The sequence below is a fragment of the Camellia sinensis genome, chromosome 7 (genome assembly GCF_055761805.1).
Source record: "Camellia sinensis isolate YWXY chromosome 7, ASM5576180v1, whole genome shotgun sequence".
NCBI classification, from domain to species: Eukaryota; Viridiplantae; Streptophyta; class Magnoliopsida; order Ericales; family Theaceae; genus Camellia; species Camellia sinensis.
The window spans coordinates 163,462,315-163,469,453 of NC_138967.1; the positions used below are offsets into that span (position 1 = coordinate 163,462,315).

Here is a 7,139-nt window from a genome sequence, read left to right on the forward strand (position 1 = left end):
CTTTAAAATATAAACAGATGTATCCATGGGTTTCCTTCTAAGGAAATATGGTTCAGAAATAAAACCACGTAACTGAAACCTTTATAAAACATAACTTTTATTAAAAACATAACTTGTATAAAACAAATTTTGATAAATTAAAACATATATAAAATATATTTTGATAATTCAAGATATAATATAACTCATATTAACTTTAATACTTTATTCTTCCTTTTCATTCTCAAAAACCATTTTAGCTTCCGCCATTTTCCTTTCTTTCTCTCCTCTCTTTTCTTCTTTCCTTTCTTCTTTCTTTTGTTTCCTTTCTTTTTCTTTCTTCTTTCTTTCCACGGCACTGATCATCTCCTTAAATAAGGGGATGAATGCCTTGTCCGGCCAACACGTGGGCAACTCCAAGATTCTCATTAACTCGCTAAAGATTTATGCTTATCGGATTAGATATTTAAAATAATTACCTTTTGACCTAATTTTTTAATATAATTATATAAATAAATTAAGTTCTAATTAAATTACACTCTATCATATATTAACATAAAATTAATTATTTATTTTAGTACTACACCCATTATTATTATTATTTATATTATCTATATTATTATTATTTATATTTTGACCCCTAAACTTTTAATAATTATATTTTTTTACAAAATTACGCATAATAATATATTGTAAATTATATATTTTCCGAACTGAGATTAAATAATATTAGTATAAATTTTACAGAATAATTAAAAATCTGAATTGTTATAATCTTCCCTCCTTTTAAAAATTTAGTCCTCGAAATTTGTCATATGTAAGCTATTCGCTACGCACTCTGATAAATATATATTAGATGATTAATTTGATAGAAAATAGTACCTCAAAAAAAAACTTTACCAAAATAATTCACTGTCTAACTGTCAAAAATTGATTTGGGCCAAAATGAGAAATAATGGACAACTTTAAAAACTTTTCACTCGTTTTGTTTATGATGAAAATAGATAAAAATGAGAACACAATGACAGAATTATATGCAAGAATTGAAAAATTTGAGATGAACTTTTCATTGATAGGAAATAGTTTCAAAATTAGTATCTTTATAATTTGAACTCACTTTCAAAATAATTTTTTTTTTTGAATACTGAACTGAAAATTATATGTATTTAATTATATTATAATTTTGGTAGGTGATTGAACCCGACATCCTTCTGTTCTTGTCCTTCTTTTACTATAATAAATATAACTTATATCTATTATCCTTTACAAATTAGGCACACTAAAAAAAAAATTTATTATATATATATATAATCATATAAAATTATAATATAATTAAATCAACTAACAAAATATAATATTTAAGTACTAATAACTGAAGTTACTTACGGCCAATTCATAAACAAATTAATAAACGCAAGCGGAAGAAATATTTGAGTAAGGGTACCAAAATAATCATTGAAGCTTCTATTTTTATTACAAAATTTATTGACAAAAAAGTCCGATATTTACATATAAAAAAGTGCTAAGTATGTCTATTTCGCAGCCTCGCATCTAAGATTTTCCAGAAGCTATTTTTGAATTGCATGTTTCCTGAAAATTGGTAAACAACTATAAGCACATGGCACAGTGAGAAATATTATACCAAGAGTATAAGGGACACGAAATAACCATGGATAATTATGTAACCAAAACATTTACATAAACAAATCATTTGAGTAACAGAAATCATTTAAGTAGCAGAAGCTGAAATACAAATATTATGTAAATATATCACCATAACTACGGTACTGAACAGAACAGAGCAGAGGTCACAGAAGTGACAGTCAGAACTGAGGTACCGATTCAAAAGGTGGCTCATATGGATTCTAGAGGTGGCTCCCACAATAGTGTAGCACTTAGTTCTGCACAGCACTTTGGTCCGCACAGAACAGAGGTACGAATTCAAGAGGTGGCTCGTACGGATTCTAGAGGTGGCTCCCACAATAGTGTAGCACTTAGTTCCGCACAGCACTTTGGTCCGCACAGAACAGAGGTACGGATTCAAGAGGTGGCTCGTACGGATTCTAGAGGTGGCTCCCACAATAGTGTAGCACTTAGTTCCGCACAGCACTTTGGTCCACACAAAACAGAGGTCAATGGATCCATGACAAACAGAGGACCACAAAATGGTCAAACAGAGGCCAATGGTTATTTAAGTACCCCAAGGGGTGGGACTCCCGTGGTGGCACTTACAAAATATAATTGTTTATAAGGTCATAGTCAAATATTCTTTAAAATATAAACAGATATATCCATGAGTTTCCTTTTAAGGAAATATGGTTCAGAAATAAAACCACGTAACTGAAACTTTTATAAAACATAACTTTTATTAAAAACATAACTTGTATAAAACAAATTTTGATAAGTTAAAACATATATAAAATATATTTTGATAACTCAAGATATAATATAACTTACATTAACTTTAATACTTTACTATTCCTTTTCATTCTCAAAAACCTTTTAGCTTCCGCCATTTTCCTTTCTTTCTCTCCTCTCTTTTCTTCTTTCCTTTCTTCTTTCTTTTCTTTCCTTTCTTTTTCTTTCTTCTTTCTTTCCACGGCACTGATCATCTCCTTAAATAAGGGGATGAATGCCTTGTCCGGCCAACACGTGGCCAACTCCAAGATTCTCCTTAGCTCACTAAAGATATATTTAACATAATTACCTTTTGATCTAATATTTTAATATAATTATATAAATAAATTAAGTTTTAATTAAATTACACTCTATCGTATACCAACATAAAACTAATTATTTATTTTAGTACTATACCCATTATTATTATTATTTATATTATTTATATTATTATTATTTATATTTTGATCCCTAAACTTTTAATAATTATATTTTTTTACAAAATTGCGCATAATAATATATGATAAATTATATATTTTCCGAACTGAGATTAAATAATATTAGTATAAATTTTACAGAATAATTAAAAATTTGAGTTGTTACAACCAATGACTAGAACTAAAATTCTAAAGCTCTACCAAATAGAACCTATAATTTTTATCACAAAAATCTAACTTCTTCATTTACAAAAAATATAACTTTTATAAAATAAAATTAAAAAAAAAACATAATTTCAATATTATACATAACTTTTAGGGGTGCACGTAATAATTTTACCATTCATAAGTTTCATCACAAAAATTCATAACTTTAATCACAGAAATCATAATTTTTCTTACAAAGTGCAAAAGCACATTATAGCATTTCTAAATGTGGCATCAACACATCTAACTATACATAATTCTATTTTTTCACTCCATTTTCTCATTCTAGACAAAAATACACGTAACACTCAGTTCATTTAGCCTTCGTTTGGCAATTGGGGTTGGATTGGATTTGTGGTTATTTTAGCCACAAAAAGACAAAATAGACTTTTTAACTTAATAAGACAAAATATCACATCTAACTCATAATCATTACATTCTTTTTCACAAAAAGTTAAAAAAGTCAAAAGATTTATTCCAAACGCACTACAACAAAAAGCGCCTTTAGCGACCAAAATTGGCGACTAAAAAAAATTTAGTCGCCAAAAGTTATCGAATTGGCGACCAACATTTTTTTTAGTTGCCAAAAGTAAAATATTTAGTTACTAATTTTTTTTAGTCGGGGTATATTCATTATTAGCGACTAAAAAAAAATTTAGTCGCTAAAAATACCAGAATTGGCGACAAAAAAAAAACAACTTAGTCCTTGTATATTGACTTTTGGCTACTAAAATATTTAGTCGCAGAATGGAAAATAAAAAAATTATTTTTTCTCTTTGGCGACTAAAGTTTTAGTCGCCAAAAACTTACTTTCAGCGACAAAAAAAAAATTTAGTCGACGTATATTGATTTTTGGCTACTAAAATATTTAGTCGCCGAATGAAAAATAAAAAAAATATTTTTTCTCTTTGTCAACTAAATTTTTAGTCGCCAAAAACTTACTTTCAGCTACAAAAAAAAATTTAGTCGCTGTGTATTGATTTTTGGCTTCTAAAATATTTAGTCGCCGAATGGAAAATAAAAAAAAAATATTTTTTCTCTTTAGCGACTAAAGTTTTAGTCGCCAAAAATTTACTTTCAGCGACAAAAAATTATTTGTCGCCTTTAGCTGACTTTTTTTGACTAAAATATTTAGTCACCAATTGTAATTAAAATTTCAAAGAAAGAATTTAGTGGGAAATATTTCAAGACTAAAATTCCGTCGCCAAATGTGTATAAAAATTTAGTGGGAAATATTTCATATTGGTGCCTAAATTTTTGTTCAAATATGTTAGTCTTCACACGGTTCTATTCTATCTCTCTCTTGCTCTCCCTCTCCCTCTCTCTCTCTCTCTTTCTCTCTCTCACAGAGAATAGATCACCACCGTCCCTCATCTCACTGTCGCAGGCGACCACAGTGTCCGTCAGTCTTCCACTGTCGAACATCGCCACCGCAACTCACCATTGCCTCGCCTCCCATCGACATTCAAGTTATTCTTTGTTCTTCTCTCTTTCTCTCTCTCTCCCCTTCCTCTATTTTCCTATTTCACTCTAGCTCTAGGTTTTTTTTTTTTTTGATGCTGTAGGATTTTGATTTCTATGTTTCGAGTAAATGAGTTTTGATTTTTGTTCTAGATTTAGGTTTTTTTTTTTAACTGATTATTGAGCAAATGGGTCTCTTTGCTTCAAATCTATTGATTCTTTTACCTTTTTTTATATTTATTTTTGGGGATTGATTTGTACAATCTGATAAACCACTTGAGATTGTTTGGGGAAAATTTCTAAATGAGGCTATCTTGGTTGTTTCTTCTACGCATGATGCTTGACTTCTACCTAAAGCTTTGGTGATTACATTAATGGAGGGATTGTTGAAAAGGTAGAAGATATATTTCTTTATGTGTTTGTGTGTAACACATGCATTTATAAATAAGGTTTTTTTCCCCCCCATCTAACAGGAAAATAAATAAATAAATTGGATTTAGCAAAAGGCACTAACAAAACAAAAGGCAACAATTTAAACCTAATCTACTTTAGCTGATCTATCCAGAAATGGATCAGCTTTCATAATATATCTATGACAAAATATTGTTGATTTTCAAGAAGTTATCACTCTGTCCTATCACATTACTAACTATGACAAATTCAGTCCATGCCTTGCATTGCAGGCTGTTCTTCTTCATCACCATTTCTTTACTAGCTTTATTTGACTTGTAACTTTTTTTTACATGGGTTATTATACAAGACACCTTAGATATATGCATGAGTAACACTATCACATGAAGCATTCTAAGTGGTGAAGCTAATGTAAACTTCATTTTTTGTAATGAAGAGGGGGAAGACTTAAACCATGTGTTGCTCTTTTGTCCTTTTATCTAGAAGGTTTGGTCTCATATTATCAGATGGTGAGGCTTGCAATGGGTACTACCTGGCTCTGTGAATTGCTTACTACATGGTGGGTTGGTATTAAATTTAAAAAACAGAATAATATCATTTGGAGGGCCGTTCCTTTGGCTATGCTCTGGTCTATTTGGAAATAGAGGAATAATTGCATTTTTAAGGGGTCACAGCCATATATAGGGGAGCTGTGTGAGACTATTAAATTAAGGATTGCAATGTAGATCAAAGTATATTGCCTCTCTTTGGATTTTTCAATTAATGATATTATTTTCAACTTGCAAAAAGTCAAAGTTTGCATTGGGGGGATTGGTTAGCAGGCTTGGGGTAGAGTATTTAGGCTGGCGATTTTGCTTTAGGTTTGTGCTGACATTACTTGTATTTGCTATACAATCTTTTGTACCATTTCCTAATTCCATGTTTCCATACCCATTTAGGCTTTCGTTATTTTAAACTTTGTGTCAATCACTTCTACACCTATATAAGCTCATATTAAACAATCTGAATTTTTTTATATGGTTGGGATTGTTTGTCTTATTTTGGGTTGAATTTGGATTGAAGGTTTACCGAGCATGATAGCAATAGGGACTTCAACATGCAACGGTTTCATGACAAAAGGAAATCTACCCGGAAGGTTGAAAACTTTGGAGTCAATCTTGTTTTAGCTTCTTATGATGATAAAGAAGCCTTGAGAAGTAAGTTGATGATGCCACTTATGATTATAAAGATGCCTTCCAAAAATGATATTGATTTTTGCTTTTAGTCTTTTTGTTTGTGATTCTAGCCTTCTTGATGTAAAAGCAGTTGTGATTTATTATGTTCTGTAGTCATTGGGAAGTCAGTTTTTATGTCACATATATATAATGCTAAATCTTTTAAAATGTTGTGGAATTTTTTATTATTTATTATTCATTTTTTGAGGAATATATGTTGGAGGTTGGAAAATGACTGCACTGATGGAGAATGCATATGCTTCATTTTATCTCATTTCCCCTTTTCCTGAACTCTGATCTCCCCATGTTGCTTATTGTTTGATTTCTTTGGAGGACATGCATACGCTTTATTTTATCTCGCTGCTTTGAAATTCAAAAATGTTAGCTTGTCTCTTATGGCTTTCAGTTGGATTGCTGTCACATGTTGAATAAGCTTGCTATACTCTTATTTCTTAACTTCTTTTATTTGTGGTTTGCTCAAAATCATTCCAGGCATGTACAAGCAAGAGTTCATTTTCTGTGAGCAAGTGAACAAGAGGTTGCGTAGTTCAGATGATTACCAGGCATTCTTGAAGTGTCTTCATACTTACAGCACAAAAATAATCACAAAAAAGTATTTACAAAGTTTGGTATGTGAGATCCTTGCTATCTATCTGGTGGCGATTTTATTCTTTTGCATCTATAAAACTACTAACTGTTCCATTTACAAACAAGAACTTGGGTTAACAACCCTTATTGAATTTGCACTATTGATTTCATATGGTGTTCAGTTGTAAATTTTTATCAGAAAATTAGTTGTTCAAGTACTATAAATGTTTTTAATATATAAAAAAAGCAGAAATATTAATTTGGTTTACAATTTTTTTCTTCATAATAATAATAGCAACAATTTCTTTTTTCTCTAGTTGCTCGTCAAACTTGCCATTCTAAAGTGCAGAATTTATTTCATGATTTATAATTGTGAATGGAGGAGCAGAACTATTTAATTCTTTTACTTTTTGATTGCATGGTTTAAGTAAAGTAAAATTTTTAA

The 7,139-nt window shown here is 30.0% G+C and overlaps 1 long non-coding RNA gene across 2 annotated transcripts; it reads left to right on the top strand.

Moving 5' to 3' along the window:
• The first annotated feature begins 4,287 nt into the window (after positions 1 to 4,287).
• Positions 4,288 to 6,737, top strand: LOC145795414 (uncharacterized). Of its 2 annotated transcripts, XR_014336345.1 has the most exons (4): positions 4,353 to 4,489; positions 4,839 to 4,875; positions 5,955 to 6,088; positions 6,599 to 6,737. It is a non-coding gene; the product is annotated as an uncharacterized LOC145795414 (long non-coding RNA). The 2 variants fall into 2 exon arrangements; XR_014336346.1 differs by lacking the exon at positions 4,839 to 4,875 and having other exon boundaries at positions 4,288 to 4,489.
• The last annotated feature ends 402 nt before the right edge of the window (positions 6,738 to 7,139 follow it).